Source organism: Equus asinus, chromosome 20 (genome assembly GCF_041296235.1).
Source record: "Equus asinus isolate D_3611 breed Donkey chromosome 20, EquAss-T2T_v2, whole genome shotgun sequence".
NCBI classification, from domain to species: domain Eukaryota; kingdom Metazoa; phylum Chordata; class Mammalia; order Perissodactyla; family Equidae; genus Equus; species Equus asinus.
The window spans coordinates 34,772,762-34,789,840 of NC_091809.1; the positions used below are offsets into that span (position 1 = coordinate 34,772,762).

The 17,079-nt window shown below is 47.9% G+C and overlaps 1 protein-coding gene across 2 annotated transcripts in view; it reads left to right on the forward strand.

Moving 5' to 3' along the window:
- The first annotated feature begins 11,752 nt into the window (after positions 1-11,752).
- Positions 11,753-17,079, forward strand: part of KCNJ1 (potassium inwardly rectifying channel subfamily J member 1) — a 28,355-nt gene continuing 23,028 nt past the window's right edge. Inside the window, exon 1 of one of the 2 annotated variants that reach the window (XM_014864060.3) lies at positions 11,753-11,974. The gene's annotated coding sequence lies outside the window, so the exon portion shown is untranslated. The remainder of the gene's footprint in view (positions 11,975-17,079) is intronic. The other variant, XM_014864061.3, reaches the window with a different exon arrangement.

Here is a 17,079-nt window from a genome sequence, read left to right on the forward strand (position 1 = left end):
GGGACAGACAGTCATGGCTTCTGCTGAGTGAGCCCAGGAAGATGAAGCGAGGTGCTGAGAGGAGGTGAGCGGGGAACAGGAATTGCCTATGCCCATATCACCTCTGCTCCAGGACACCAGGACAGCTGGGGTAACGAGGAGAAGATTATTAACCTGACCCAGAGCCATGAGGCCAGGTCATCGCTCGCCCTCCTCTGCAGCTACTTTCCCTTGTTTAAATGACCACGTAAGATAATGTTCACAAAACGGCTTTGCAGAGGAAGGGACCGTTAAAGGGAGGCTACTGTGATGATCGTTTTATAAGCAATGTCAAGATCCTTTTAAAGGGCAGAGCTCACTGTTGGGATTCTTTCGCCCTGCGTCTTAGGACTCAAGCTTCGGTCAGGCCCTATTTGTGCTCACCAATCCCGAAGAGCATCTCAGCCGCCCACCACCTCCATTTCCACAGTCCAGCAGTCCCCGGGCCACTGGAGACAACTGTCTCTACTCCCATGTCACAGGTGGGAAAGCGCGGCATGGCCTCTGCTGTGTGCCGGGACAGGACTTAGAACTAAAACCAGGGTTTCCTAGTCGCTGGTTATATTTCATCTTCGTATTACACATGAGAATAATAATAGCAAGGGGTGTTTACATAGCATTTAGCAATAACAAGGCACTTTCACACACAATGTTGAGTAAGGCAAGTAGAATTTGTCCCTTTTTCTAATGAGGAAGCTGAGACTCAGACAGATTATGTAACCACCCCAATGTCACACTGCTATGAAGTGGCAGAGGCAGGCCTCAAACCCAGATGTTCTGACTCTGAGTTCAGTGTCTTTCCTCCTACCCAAGCTCCCCGAGGCTGTCATCCTGAAATTTGGGACTCCTATTCTAAAGCACGTTATCTCCCCCGAATGAAATTATCATTACTTGGCACTCAAAGTCACTATGGGGCCCAGGAGTCAACAGAGAACCTGGTTGGAAGGCCGGTGAGACCCACTCTTTGGAATCCAGGATCTTAGATATTCTGAGAGGACTTGGTAGGGTTCATGGCTTGTCATACAGCCCTGTGGGTGGATCTTTGAGCAACCAAAAATGTCCCAAGGCATTAGTTGTGGGTGGATCTTTGAGCAATGTGGAGAGGTGCAGGGCTGGCCCCTATGGTAGGAAAAGACTGTTCACATCAGCTAATATGGTTGAAAGGTATCAACTTGAAGGTCACTGGACTGGCCCAGGGTACTCGTGCTTTGTCATTGCAGAAGGTGGCAATTTCCAGAGCCATGGTTTGTGTGCCCGAGTGAGAAGCTGACCCTCACAAATGCGTGAGCCTGGGCAAAAGTGCCTGCCAAAAACCTGCTCAAGAGACGTTTACTGCCTGCCCACCCCTCCCTGCTTCCCCTGAGCAGTCAACGAGCACAGGGGGTAACCAGCTGGGAACGTGGGAACTTATTTGTTTTGATTTCTGGTTTTATGGGGACGTGTGAGCAACTGAGAATCTGGAACAAAGTGTCTGAAACACTGAAGTGAGAAACCGTAGAAAACTGCAGGCCAGTGTTGCTGCAGTTAGAACTGGGAGTCCCTGCTAGGCCCTTCCCTCTAGCTTCCCAAACATTCCAAGCATGACTCTCTGGTCCCATGCCCTGCTGTGTCCCACTCCAGACCTGCTCCCTGAACAGACTGATGTGAAGAACAGAACCATCCACCATCCCTTCCTTCCATGGTCAGTCGTCCTGGCCTGTGTGCTCCGTGGGGTTCTGCAAGTCTGGGTCTGACTGAGGAAGGAATGGGGTGGTCTCTGAGAGCCTATTGGCTGCCACAGGGATGTATCCCTAAGGGAAGAGCATGGGCCAGACTGTCTACCCAGGTGGCTGCCCTGGGTCTTCAGAGTGGAGACGTGGTTGTGAGCAGTGGTGGTGCGGGCCACTCAGTGTTGTCCCTAGCCCAGGCCCCCATGGATGTGTGTCTTGGTTCTAGCAAGGCTGTCTTGGTAACTTTCCAGCAAACAGAAACCCCCCAAGTGAAAAGTGCCTCCTGGGCTCACTTTGCCATAGCCTGGCACAGTATAGGGACCCCTGGGGGTCATGGTGACCCCCAACGGAAGGAAGGCTAGAGTGCTCTGTGGATATGATGCTACCACTTGGGTGCCAGGGTAGCAGAAAAAGAAAAACTATAGGATGTCACATGCACCTTGAGCAAATCGTGCCTTTATCTTGAGCACATCAGCTGCAGCTCCTAGAAGATTCTTTGGTGGGATAGTTGTGCTTTGTGGGGGAACAGCCACCCTACATTAGCAGGCTGTGCAAGGCAAAGAAAAGAGGAAACTCGGTTTTAGTCATCACTCATTATTTGGACAAGGTACCACACTTTGTAACTCTGGAGCTTGAGGAAATCTGGAGGATGCAATGATGACTTGAATGAGGAAGGGCTCTCCTGGGAACTTCAAGGGAGAAAGCTGTGCTCATGGACAAAAGTGGCAAGGAGAGTACCAACCAGGGACTGGAAGAGTTGGGGGAGAAAGACATGGCTGCTGGCCTGGGGGTTTGGGATTCTTCAGGGAGAAGCCCAAGGAGAAGGTTCTGGAGGCAGCTGTCTGTCTTCCCTCGGGCTTGCTGGGAAAGCAGTGCGGCGGAGGCTGCAGAATGAGAAGTAGGGTTTCTCGGGGCAGCCTTCCTGCCCTGTTCACATGCATCACTTCAGCCCACCAGTCAACCTCTCAATCCGAAGTGCTGATGTGACATATAGATTTTGTCTTTCCCCAAAGATTTATTTTTATGTATTTCTTAAACTTATAGTAAATTGCCCACATTTGTTTTTTTTTTTCAGGAGCTTTCAGATATATAAGTAAGCAAACTTTTACAAAATAAGAGAAATGGGGCTGGTCTGGTGGCATACTGGTTAAGTTTGCAGGTTCTGCTTCAGTGGCCCAGGGTTTGCGGGTTCAGATCCTGGGCGTGGACCTACACACTGCTCATCAAGCCATGCTGTGGCAGCATCCCACATACAAAACAGAGGAAGATGGGCACAGATGTTAGCTCAGTGAAAATCTTCCTCAAGCAAAAAGAGGAAAATTGGCAACAGATGTTAGCTCAAGGCCAATCTTCCTCACCAAAAACCAACTAACTAAATAAATAAATGGCCAAGTTCACCTTGTAACTGAGCCCTGTCCCAACTCCAGGTCTCACTGCCAACACCAGGATCCCTTGTGGAAGGGCGTTCAAGGCCCTGTGGGAACTGACCTTGCTTAGCCTCTGATTCCTCATCTCTAACATGGGGATTAGAAAAGGACATCTTTGCCTCCCTCACTGAGACACAGACCAGAGAGAACGGCAGAGTGCCTTGAACCGCAGAGCGGGAAAGAGATTCTTGCCTTTACCTAGTGATCTCACCACCAGGTCTCCCTCATGTGCCTCTCATGAGCACAACTTCTCAGAGAGCAGGCTCTCAGCGCAGGGAGCAGTGGTGGAAGGAGAGGCGGATCCAGGGGTCCTGACTCCAGCCTCTTCTTAGCTCGAGCATACGCTTGCCTGCTGACGCACACCTCTGAGGACCCGTGGGGTTAAAAGTCCACAGTGCTGGGAGGTGTCCATTCTCAGGGGAGGGACATCAGATCTAGTCATGGTCATTACACAGCGTCCACCTGAAGGAAATAGCCTGCAGCCACGTCCTATTTATGGAAAAATACTATTGCTGCTTAGTATTGATGTCGCACTTGCTTCAGGGAACTGACTAAAATCTATTTAGTCACCAAAGCTTTCGGAGCTGCAAGAAGGCCTCAGGGCACTGCCGAAGGATGGCGTCTTTTTCTAGAAAACCTGACAGAAAGAAGAATGGAGCCAAGTCTGCAGCCTCTCAGCACCTTCTTTGTGTAATGCAGCTTTCCGACTGGTGTGAGTGGCAGGGCTCCATAAATAACACTGTGTGTGTCTCTGTGTGTGAGATTTGGGCTTACAGGATGTGCCCCCACAATGTCCTAGAGGAGGAAAAATTTTACATTTGTCCAAAACATGCTAGAGATGTCAAAATATTCAATAATATATGTAAATATGAAATTCTGGGCATAATATGGCAAAATTCCTCGAGATAGAAAATGCAAAATAAAGAAAAACTGTAAGCATCATCTTATGTTGAGACTTATTGCTCCTGCATTCCAAGCGTCTGTCCCCTCCCCGAGAGCCATGTTAGTCACATGTTGGACATGGATAAAAGGTCGCAATCCCCAGTGCAGCATGTCCTTCCACCATCTTGTCTCCGCCTCTTCCTCGTCTACCTCCCCTACCAACACGTCTTCTCTTAAACCAATGTGTCTGCCCTTGAGTATCCACAGGTCCCAAACCCACCTTTACTCCCAGCTTCCAAGCTATTTCTCCTTCATCCACTCCCCACCTTCCATGACCACCTGTTGTCATTCTACCCTTCCAGTGGTGTCCAGTCTAAACATCCCCATCTGTATGAACCTTCCTCAATTTTTCCAGCCGGAAGTAACTTCTTCTATTTATTCATAGCACTTCCCATGCATTTATGCCTTCTTGTGTTTGTGACTATCTTCTCTACAAAATTTTAAACTTGTGAAGGGCAAAGGACCATGTTTTATTCATCTTTGTAACTCCTCAATTGCCTGGCACTGCACCTTATGCTTAGGAAAGTCCTCAATGAGCTTTTAATGAATTAAATGGAATCATCAAAATCCTCCCTTCATTCAATTCTATTTCTTCTTTTAAAAAGTCCCTTGGCCTGAAATTTCTCAGAGTGATATGCTTTCATCTTCAATGGCAGTAAGCGTTTCAGAGGAAAAGCGTTTCATCTCTTGCATATGGTTTCTCAAAACCTTCCCACTGTGAAGGCTGTCTGGCAACACTCCTCCCTTTTGTTAACTCAGTGGGATTATCTAGCTCTCCTCCGTAGCAAACACATTCAGATTTTACCACCACTCTTTCATCAGACACTGATTCTCAAGAAAATCCAAGCCCAGAGCTGAAAGGACACATTCCGGCAGAGTCCCTCTGTCCTGCCCCGTTCAGGAGCTGCGAGGCCTGAGGGTTGATGGGTTTTGCTGTGGTGGAATCGCCATTGCTGCCCTGCCTAAATCAAAGGAGGACACATACAGAGGTCACCATCTGTAGGAGGGTGGTGGCCTGGGACACTGGAAATCTCTTCCCTTTCGTACAGAGGGAAGACAGCTGGTAGGTTTGTGACTAGATAAGTAAAGACCCCAACTCAGTCTCACTGTATTTGAATAACATGTTGATGTGCTTGTTTTGCAAAAAGCATGAGATTTTGGTGACGATGTTAGGTATCAATAAGTCTCCAAGTGGACACTGCTTGGCTCTTCCTGTCTGGCTATGGGACACATGGGGCTGCCAAGGGTGTTGTCCATATGGCCACACAAGACCCCCTCTCTCAGAGCCAGAGTCAAAGAGAGGGAAGTATTGTCCACCAGAAAAAAATCACAACCACATGGCCCAAATCCTGAGCGTTAGCCTTTGAGTTGTGGTTGTGAGAAAGGCCCTGCCTCAGGCAAATGTTTAGGGGGCCGGCTGTGTGGGAGAAAATGTAATGAGCGGCTCCCATGCAGGTGATGGTGACAGTAGTAAATGGAGCATTCATTCTCATTTCTTTCTACCCAAAAGGACGTGCTGGGTGAAAACGCCCCTAGTCACCCAGTGTTAGTTTATTAGGAACCACTTTCAGATCTTGCAGACTTGGTAAAAGACATTCTTTTAATATTTTCCTCCTTATTTCTAAAGGAAGTGCTTGTACTACTATACGTCGACTTTTCCATGTCAGACTCGGCCCACTGCCCCTTATCTGGGACGTGAGGAGTTAGCCCTCCCCACCCCTACTCCTGCTGCGCTTCCCTGCTCTCCATCCTTTCCGTATTGTTACATCAAGAATGTTATTAGCTCAATACTCAATGTGTATATCATTATGACTCTCTAAATATTATTCAAAGCCTCGCTAAGGAGTGTATGGTAAATACATATTCTCTTCATTATAAGTACTTGTATTTAGCAGAGTTCGCTTTCCTCACTTTCTCATTGATCCAGTTGTCTATAGACCTGTCACTGATTCGTCCTGAAAATCTCCTTCAGATCCATAAGCGTCCTCTGAACATATGTTGGCCAGCTCTGTCCCATTTTTCCTGAGAGGCAGCCATCCCCCTGGCCTGGCTGTTCTTGGGGCTGCTGGGCAGATGTCCTCCGGCCTGGCCCTTCACCATCACCAGACAGGCCTCTTTACTTTTCACATGTGCTGGGGCCCTGTGTCTGGGGTTTCTTCTAGCCCTCCTACTGGGTTTCTTCGCTTTATCTTGGCAAATGCATCTTCCAGGAACTTCCTGGAGAACGGTCCTTGAGAAGTGACATTTGAAGCTTGCATGTCTGAAATTGTCCTATTCTGCCTGTACAGGTTAGACTAGGCGTAGAATCGCTTTCCCCTCACAATTTCAATTGGGCATCGCTCCACTGTTTTGTAGCATCCTATCTTGCTATTGGGGACTCAGATGCTATTTTGGTTCAAAATCCTTCATCATCTCTTTTTTTTTTTTTTTTTTTAAAGATTTTATTTTTTCCTTTTTCTCCCCAAAGCCCCCCGGTACATAGTTGTATCTTCTTCGTTGTGGGTCCTTCTAGTTGTGGCATGTGGGACGCCGCCTCAGCGTGGTCTGATGAGCAGTGCCATGTCCGCGCCCAGGATTCGAACAACGAAACACTGGGCCGCCTGCAGCGGAGCGCGCGAACTTAACCACTCGGCCACGGGGCCAGCCCCCCTTCATCATCTCTTATGCATAATATATTTCTCTTTCTTTATCTCTACTTTCTAGAAATTTCATAAAATTGCCTTGATGTGGATGTTTTAAAATTTTTCCTTCTGGGTTCTTAGTGGGCCTTTTCAATTTGGAAACTTGTGGCCTTCAATTATGAGAAATTAAAAAAATGTATCTTTCTTTCAAAATTTCTTCCTTTTCTTTTTTCAGTTCTTCCTTTCTGGGACTTTTATGTATTAGTTTGGGTCCTCCAAGAAGCAAATGCTAGGACAGGATTAAACATGTAAGGATTTTGTTAAGGGAGGTTCGTGTGAGAGAAAATGGAGGGTGACCAAAGAAGGCTGTCGGGCAAATCTGAGCCCTGGTGATGGAGACAGGGAGGGAAGGTTGGAGGAGACGCATCCTAGACTGCCGTCCCGGAGCTTAAGTCCCCGTAGGAGTCCCACCTCTTCCTGGAATGAACCTGCCTTAGTACCCCTCCCTCCCTCAGTCCGCGGCTGGGAGCAGAGATTGAGGGATCCCAGCCTCCGCCTGCTCCACTCCCTGAAGGCGGAGGTCAGCCGGGTCCCATCTCAGGGCTGCTACAGCCTATCATGTGGACGCTGTCTCTTGCATTGACCTTGTGCTTTTCTTATCTTTTCTTTCCTATCCTTGATCCTTAAAACAGAATCCCGTGAGGTTTTCTCAGCTATGTTTTCCAATTATTTTCTCTGCTCTGATATTTTTAATTTCTAAGTGCTCTTTTTTGTTCTTGGGATCTTTTTTCCAGCTTCGTGTTCTTGTTTCATGTCTGCAGTGTAGTCTTTTCTCTCTGGAGATCAGCGTGGGCCTCAGACATTTCTTTTGCTCCCTACTTTGTCTCTGTTACTCCAGGTTCCCTTCATGCTTTCTCTTGATCTTTCTCATTTGTGTTAGAGCCTTTCCTTGAATGGCTGACGACCCTAGGCTGCATTTGGGAGAGGCACTAGCAAGCCATGGGAAGCGGTGGGTGGGAGGGCTGGGTTTCATCCCGCACGTTGGGTGACTCCCATGTGTTAGTACCAGGAGGTCTTTCCTCTCAGCCCACTGAGTTTTCCTAGAGACGACTCCGCCGTTCTCCTGCACAGCGGCCATCAGGCGCCTGGGTGCTGAGTGGAGGACGGAGGTCATGGGTCTCCCATTCAGTATGCAGATTTTCCCCTGAGCCCCGTTCTGTTCCAGTCCAATGCTTCACCCCCACCCTCGGCTATGAGTGAAGAACCCAAATCCATGCTCTCTCTGGTTTTCTCCAGAGTAAACCTCAAATCCTAGCCTGGGGATTCTGTTTCCTATTAGGAATTTCAACCAGTTTTCATGTCCCAGTTCTACACAGCAGCCCTGCCTTCAGAGGCAGCCGGGCTGTCCCACACTGCGCCGTGGAGAGCATGCTGCTGGCTTCTCACTGCCTCTCTCTCGGCAGGCCCTTGAGCCCAGACTGGGCTGCTGTGCCCTGTGCCTTCCTACATTTTGTGAAAAATCTCTTGACTGCTGTTGTCTCCTTTCCTGTTCTTTTTGTCCTTGTGGATTTTTACCTTTTTAATTCCTTTACTCCCAGTTTTGTTGAGTTCAGGAGAGAGCAAAAAGAAACATTTGTTTAATCCACTATATTTTCCTCTTAAAATTCTTTTTAATTTCCTTTCCTGATTGCCAAAATAATGAATTCAGTGCTTTGCAAAGAATATATGCTGTACCAGGAGGTGTAGTGTTAGAACTGCTTTTTAGTTAAATCGAGAGAGGCAGGCCAATGCCCGAGCCTCTGTTCTCTCACACGGGGAAATTGTGTCCATCTGGCAGCTAATCATCTCCATGAGGCAACGCTTGGGAGGGGCCTGTGCATCACAGGGAGGCTGAATTTGTCCCCTGCTTCGTCACATGCTCAATGTGTCCCCAGAGGCGAGTGTCTTCATCTCTCGTTGGTACTTGGATTAAAATACTGCCTATCCCAAAGATTGTTAGGATGAATTGAGATGATGTGTGCAAAGTGCTTAGCACAGACTGGGGCTCGGGCCACGTGAGTCCCCCGTTCTTCTGTTCAGACCAGGAAGAACTTGCTTTGGCAGCGTTGCTGTGATTTGCTGCTCTCCCTCGGCTGTCCGTCAGGTACCCACTCCCGGGACCAGAACTCAGTTTCCCTGTGCAGGCCCTGCCTCCTTCCCCTGCTGTCTGCTGCTGCACCTCCAGGGTCCTGCCTCTCAGACTTGTCGCATGCTGCCCTTTGTTGTGGGAGTGAGACCCTCTGTCTTCCCCTAAATCTGACAGCACCTCTAATGGCCTACTGTTCATCCAAATGACTCTTGTTGGAATATTAGTCATGAGCAGAATAATATCTTTGAAATGTCCCAAATTTCTTTAAAGAGAAGAAAACGAAAACCACTCTCTTGACTCTGGTCCTCCAGCTCAGGTGCAGAGGGGGCTGCAGGTGGTTTGAGGAGTAAATGCAGGTGAACAGCAACCGGGGACAGCGCGGCGGGACTGGGACAGAGCCAGGGAAAAGAGGCATTCTCTTCACCACCTGGGTCCTGCCATGAGGACCTTCTCTGTGACCGCAGAAGAGGGGGAAGCGGCAGACTGGTGGAGTGGGAGCAGAATTTCTCCACGAAGACTGTGAGGAGGAGGAGAGACTGAGAAAACGAATCACATTGGTTCTACGGAAGATGCAGCGAAGTGTTCCGTCAGGTCGAACATCTTCACTTGCACATTGTAAGCAAGATTCACGGAGCTGGAAGAACATATCAGCCCTGCCCTCCCTGTTGCTTAGCAACAGCCTCTTTCTCATTCCCTGCAGGTCCCAAGGGGCCATTTTGAAGGTGGGGGCAAGGGGTGGGGGATGAGGTAAGATAACCACCTGGTCTGCATGATAATGAGACGTTTGGCTCCACTGTGCGGGAGGGACCTGCCTTGAAAATCAATGAGGCAGTTAGGAAAACATTTATTTCCCTCACTTTGGGTTTGTTCCGTGCTGTCTCTGAGAATTAATGTTTACCTTTGAGAGATGCGTGTTTGTATGTGCGTTTGTATTTTTGGTCGTCTGGTGGATAATTGGGAGAATAAAAGGCAAACCCATAACCCACAACAATGGAGAAACTCAGAACGTTGGTCTTCTTGGGCCCCTGCTCTGGAAATTGGATCACAAAAGCCCTTTTCCTGAACTGTCCTGTGTGACCCCAGTGTCTCTCTTGCCGAAGTCCCTGAGAATTCCCATCTTGTGGGAATAGCCCAGGTGCCAGTCCAGGGCCTCGGGAAAGCAGGCACTAAGATGGCATTAACAGTGCAAAGATTTTATCTAGAGAAGCACCCGCGTGGGAGAAAAAAGGGAAGGAGCCAGGAGAGCTGGCCAGAGTGGCCCCCGGCTGCCCTGAGTGAAAGGGAGAGGGAGGGAATATTGAAGCATCCTAGCCTGCCCTGGAGTTTAAGGAAGGTTCCACATGGCCACACGGCCATTTGACTTGCTCCAGCCAAAGTCGCTGTCAGAGGAGTCCCCTCCCTGTGGCTTCCTCGTGTCCATGCTGTGCTCAGTCATTTTGGGGCACAGCAGCGAGGGTCCTTGGACACCCACTCCCCCTATACTGGGATGTCTGCAGGGTACATTCTTATGGGCTCACGCCCAGACTTGGGGAGTGCACTGCTCAGAGGTGGGGAGGGGTGAATCTGCGTTGGGGGGCTATTCCACGGGGCAGGGGAGGGATACCTGGGAAGGTAGATAGAGGACCACACAGTGGTGGATGGAGAAAGGAGGTACTATTGGAGAGAGGGATGAACCTAGGGACAGGCAGCAAGAGTGGGAACTGGAGTGCCCCAGGGAGACCTTCTGTGAAGAGGAAATCATGTTTAGCACAAGCTTTGAGTCTCTCCTCTTGTTGTCCCTCCTCATGGTACTGCTGCTCCCTGCAACAGGTCTCTCACAATCGAACTTCAATGGGAAATGCTACTACAAGCTGGTCTACTTACACCTACTATATTTTTTCCTTTACTATAACAACTGATTATACTTATAAGTGTTTGAAAACAAAATTTCCTTTTCCCATGTAATTATGCGTTTGTTTCCATTTTATCCTCTCTAGAAAATCATGATGTTTTCATTCTCCTGTGTAATTGAGTGGTGTCAGAATCACTGGCTCGGGGCCTCCAAACTACCATGCGGCCCTGCAGTTTCTCTTTTCCTTTTAACCACCTAGACTCGGGTAAAGTCTGGTACCTCAGATCATCTTGTGTGGTGCTGAGGGGAGAGGAAGGGGACAGACAGTAGAGGGACGTGTGGCCTGCCCATGTTCAGCCCCTCCTGCCCCTTGAAGACAGAGACAGCTTGTTAAGGAGACTGTTTTCTGATGCTCCAGGTTGTGACCAGCAGCAAAGTGAGCGATGGTCCATGGAGGACACCATGACAGGGAGGAACACCGAGAAGAGAGCCACTCAGAAGGGGTGTCAACAAGACCTCTTCTCCCTCACTGGAGACTAGAGGGAGTTGACCCTAGGGAGTTAGGGTGGGAAGGAGGAAAGGAAGCTGATCCTTGGCATATGTTGGCTTTCACAAGTGATTACTCAATGGCAAGTGCATGCCAAACCTTCGCCCACTCCTCAGTGCGGACCTCCAAGGCAAGAAGTGAGGAACTTGCCCCAGGCGACACCGTTGGTGGAGGAGGGCCTCACATCCAGTCTGCTCTACCGCAGAGTGTCTGCCGTAAAGCTCTACATTGTACTGAGACCAGGGCAACAGATGAATGGCCGAGGAAGGGTCAGGTCAGCCTGAGCTTTTATGGCCACTGGAGAAACTTTGCAGGGGCTCCTTGAGGACTCCTGACCCCCACCCTGGAGCAGCTAGCCCATGTGCACAGGTGCTCAACCTCACGCGTTTGACTGGGACACTGTCAGCATGAGCAAACTGGCCTCCTGGTTCCAGGCCAAGGCTCCATAAACAAATCTTTCTTAATTAGCCCTGGCGGCTCAACACCTCTAGTGCATCTAGCCCATTTAACTGCTATGCCTGCTCTTGTTGGATCCAGTTCTAAAGTAAACTGTGTTTTTTGAAAGCCGTTGCATACAGATGAGTTGGCAGCTGGTCTGAGCTGACCCACAGACATAAAAACCAACAGGGCCTCAGACACCCTCACTTGGCACCAAAAGTGCAAGGACTTGCTCACATCAAGGATCCAGCTGCTTTCTTGGGGACCAAGAAATTGAGTTTTTGTCTCTACACTTCCTCTGGCAATCCATGAGGTAAGAGGGAGAAATGTCTCCTTGCCCTTTGTAGAAAAAAAGAGTTAATTCTGGTGGAAACTGAGCCCTCTTTTCCCCACCTCAAGTCTAGACAGACTGTCCACCACTCCTGGGGAATGAAAGCATGGTTTTAACTCACTCAATTGATGCTTGTGATCTTCTGGTCACATATGGATTCTGAGCTGTGAGCTTCATCCTGCTCTCCCTCAGCCATTTCACAGCTCTGAGCTGGAGGGCAGTTAAAACCTCTGATCATGTCACGTCTGGTTCCATGGTCTTCTCTTCTTGGTGTAGAGCTCTGAGTGGGGCTTCTGTCTCTGATGGCATCCTTCAATTGCTGCAAGATCTTGCATAACAATAGCAGAAGCTCTCTCAAGCCTTTTCCAACTTTAAGGTAGAGTATAAAGGTGCTAGTGAGGTCTATTATGGAAAAGGCTTAAGGCTTATCTGGGTGACTGGTGTTAGTAAGACATTTCACTTACCTTCACTGGAATGGTTTTCTCTCATTTTCTGAAATGTTGTATGATTCCATGTGAATGCATTTGGATTTCTCAACATTTGTTCAGCTCCCTAAATGCTGCTGTGACAAAAGCTCCGTGGCAGTGAATGCCACTGTTCGCCTATGATCTGCTTTATATGAGCCCAAGAATGAACAGGCATGGGACCCCCTTCTCCAAACATCTATGTCTTACAGATTCTGTGCATAGTCACTCAGAAGAAGTTTGTCTTTTGCATATTTAGGAAAAATGTGTGTCTTTTCTGTAGTTGGGCACAAAAAATGGAGCAAAATATGGTGATTTGGGTAAGGAGGCCATGGTAGACGAAGACTTACCCAGCCCCCGGCAGGTGCCCTTCAGTCACGGGCTCTGCTCATGTTGTCTTATACGACAGTGTGCTGTAAAAGTGTCACCTCACTAAGTCAGCTTCAATTTTTCAAAGCACAATGGGGTAGGAGCACCTACCCATGAAGGGAGAAGCCATCAGAAAAGTGGTTTTTGTTTTTGTTTTTGTACTTAAGGCGTGAGGATGGATTTTCTTTTGTGTGAAGAAGCACACCGAGTCAGTAAGGGTGCAGGGCTGGACTTGTCAAAAAGCTCCATGAGTGGATTCCTTGTGAATGGTTCTTGGAGCTTTGATGCTGTTGGGGTTCTGTTTTTCTCTGGTTCTTTGGAAACATGTAACATGCTCTATTGCCAAGCGTGCTCTGCTCCGCAGACCTGAGACTCGGACTTTCTCATGCATGTCTCTTTCCTTCTCTCGGCAATTCGTTGTTCTGTGCCAGTTGACAAATCTACTCTGGACCTTTGCACAGCTCGGTGATTTTCCAAGGATTCAGCTTGGACTCACATGCTTGCCTTTTATCTGCCCCGTGGCTTCTGCGGATTGAAGGCTTCCTAATGCTTCTCTTAGAGTTCTCCCCGGGGTTGCTTATATGTCCCAGCAGTTTGATTCTGAGTTTTGACCCAAATTTCACTCCTCTTGCTTCTACAATTTAAGATGCTAATGATAACTATTGTCTTTCTTCTTTTCATTATTGTCCTTCTCATTCATATTATTATTATACATACAGGTGTTTTTCCTTATTTGCCTTTCAACACGCTTACAATGGGCCCCCACTACGTTCTGGGAACTGTGATAGGTCCTGGGAAATTAGTGACTGGCCCTTGTTCTCATGGTACTCACAGTTCAGGGGGATATGTGTGTGGAAACAGGCTATTACACTCCAGCAGGATAAACACTGTGATGAAGAGGGACTGTCACACAGCAGTGTAGTCCTGATATAGTCACTGCACAAGAAGGACATCCTACTTTGCTTATAGAAGAACTCGTGGAAGCATGATCTTAAACTCCCTAGGAAGGCAGGTGGGGGCAGGACAAAGGGCCTTCCAGAACAAGGAAACGGCATTTACAAAAATATGGAGGCATGGGAGAGTGTTGCAGGTACAGGGAATACCAAGCTGGTGTGGCTGGAGGGGGGTGGCATGGGGAGGGGTGAAGAAAGATGAGACAAGAGAAGCTGCAGAGCAAGCACATGGATAAAGGGCCTCAAGTGTAATGCTAAGGAGCTCGGGCAGTATCTGGAAGGTAAGAGAAACCATGTAAGATCATACGTCCATTTTAGAAACGCTGCTTTGTCTACAAAGTGCAAGGTGGATTGGGGTGGGTAAGACCATTGCCAAGGAAACTGGATAGGAGATGCTAAGAGGCAAGATACACAACATCTAGTCACAGACTGGCTGCTGGGATGAAGTGTAACTCTAAAATAGGAACACAAGGGTTGGCTGGTCTCATTCAGGAAACTTCCCCAGAGTGACAAACAAACTTTGAATGGAAAAGAGTGTTTCTTTACATTTCCCTCACACATCCACTGTGGCCCCTTGGCCACAGAGACAGAAGTTAACGGCCCGCGGATGTTATGGGGAGTCAGGGACTGTGCAGGGCAGGGCACCGGTTTTTCAGCTGCCTCCTCCTCAGAAATAAAGCCTATGGTCACTTGCTTTTCTGTGCCTTTGAAAGCCATGCGTGTTTGGGGAGAAGGAAAGTTCTCAGAGTTAGCCCATGTCTCTTTTTCTCCCTGAGCACTGAGGCCTTGGATGAGGCTGAGAGGATTAGCATCCTGGTACACAGGACCCCCTTCAGGCGCACTGTTACAGAAGCTCCGGGCTGAGAACCTGAGCCAAGTCACACAGACAGGAAGTGGCAGAACTGGGATTCAGACCCACATCTGTCTAACTCCAGTATCCACCATACATCCCTCCTCCTTCCACTTGGCAGGTGGGGTGAGAGGCCTTGAAATATTAAGCAACGTCACACAGTTCGGAATATCTGGAAAAAATCAGCACTTTGCGGTTTAATTCCTGATCTACTGACTTCAGGTCAGCCACTTTAAGGCAACCCTGGGACTTTTCTCCCTAGAGCTGAAGTAACTCAGGGGTCCTGACAGTGAGTCCAACATAGATTTTAAAGGGCCCAAGACACAGAAGAAGTTGCCAGAATATGCATTATGTTGCTAGTTCGAGTCACTACTGAATGAATTTATTGGCACAGAAATCAAAGAATTTGCCCAGTAGTTAATTGAGGATAGTTGAATATCGTAATTAGTTTTAAAGACTTCTGCTTAGCAACTTCTCTTTTCCCCATATGAGCTGGGCATTTTCAGAGGTGGAGGTGATGGTATTCCTGATAACGAGGTCGATGGAAAGCCAAAAGTGACCATCTACTTTCATCTCAAGGCTAATAAAACCGTTCCAATTTTATAGTTGGGGAAGGCAAGTACAGGATGGTGATGACTTAGGCTAAAGCCCAAGGTGAAGAGAAAGGGACCTACACCTTCCCTCTCTGCTCTGTCTCCTGGAACATGCATTGAATAATAAATAACATTAGCTCTGCTCTAGTGAGAAAAAAGTGGTTGTCTTGATTATGTGTTCATAAATCTTCATGAAGAAGCAAGGAGTATGTGTATAAATGGGAAAAATAAAACAGAATAAAAACAAACAAGCACTTAAAAAAAGATGAAGGAGAAATTAGAGTGGAGACATGTAGGTGGTAGACCCTAGAAAAGTCAAACATAAGCAAAAAATCACTTTAAGGTTAAAGAGCTCACTGGACTTCATTCTCTGCTCCAGATGGGACGATCCTAAGCCGTCCTTGCTGAGTTTATTAGGAAGGATGTATAGAGAGAGTGTTGCCATCCTTGCCATTGCCTCGTCAGAATCCGTGAGGGAGCAGAGGGGGCAATGCTCTTACAGGGAAACTCCCGGGTTCTGTTTGAAGAATAGCAGAAAGAAACCAAGAATAATGCAGAGAATGGGCAACTTCGAGACTGTTGAGAGTCCAAAGATGTTCCACCCCAAGTAGTTATTTCTCAAAAGCTCTTGTTATGGGCTCTAGCTGTTAATATAAAACCCAACCCAATATCATCACTTTAAAAAATAGAGCATTGAAACTAATTTTTAACAATCATTCTAAGGGTTCATCAAGTCCAGATCACTCATTGTTCAAAGAAAGAAACTAAGGCCTGGAGGAAGGCGATGACTTGCTCAAAGTCCTCAGGAAAAATATAAACCTGAATTCACCCAACTTTGCTTTGGATCAACAACTTCCTCACTCAGAGAAGCCTGTTGTTATTTCCCCGAGTCAGTTCTCCAGTATGCGACAGTCTGTCTCATTGTGCGTACGTCTGCCCCATGCTTCGTCACGCAGTTATCAAGCCTCCTAAACTTCGTATTCTAGTTAGATGCATGTCACCCACCTATGCTTCTAAGAGAAGATTCTTTTTGAATACTCTGAAATACAAGCCAGAAATGTCCACTTATTTAGAATTTCCCAATACATGGCCCTCCCTCTCTTCCAATTGCACAAACACCAATGTTTCTCAGCTCAGATTCAGGAATTATACCTACCAGTGTGTATCACTGTGCCACCATATTCCCAGGGAGCAGATTTCCATATGCAACGCAACACAGTTGAAAGCAACAGGTTAATACTGTCGCTGCAGTTAGAACAACCATAGCTCTCTCAGGTGACTATCCCTAGGGGCAGGCTCATGGTTCACTGCCCTTGATTACATTCTTGGGAGCTTTCTGGCTCTATCCAGATCTGCCATTTGTCCTTGAAAAGCTTGACAGAACTCGGCAACTATGAGTAACTGTTGTTAGCTTCTCACAGCAAAAAGACTCCCTGAAATTTGGCCCCTTGGAGTCCAAGTCCAGTGATGAGATGTTCAGAGAGATAAGAGTGATCCTAGTCTTTACTGGAAGGTGCATTCAGCTATTTCAGGATCAAAGTCTGATGTTGTTGCGGTTTGAACCGCTGATGAATTATGCATAGAGTATGGAGAGCTTGAGTTGGATTCAGAGATAAGTCACAGAATGGTCAGAGGATCACCTTAGAATAACTCACTCTGTGAGGGGCTTTCCTAAAGTGCGAAGACAGTCCCTACCTTGCAGAAGTTTTGGTCTCACTGGGAGGACACTCGTGAGCGACGGGCCTGAATGTAGCATAGTCTACCCCGTGGGTCTCACCTACCCAGTCTGTTTCCAGAGCGGCCCCAGCAGGGTGCAATGGGCAGGAGAGAAGGCTCCTCTCCTCTCTCAGCTACTCCA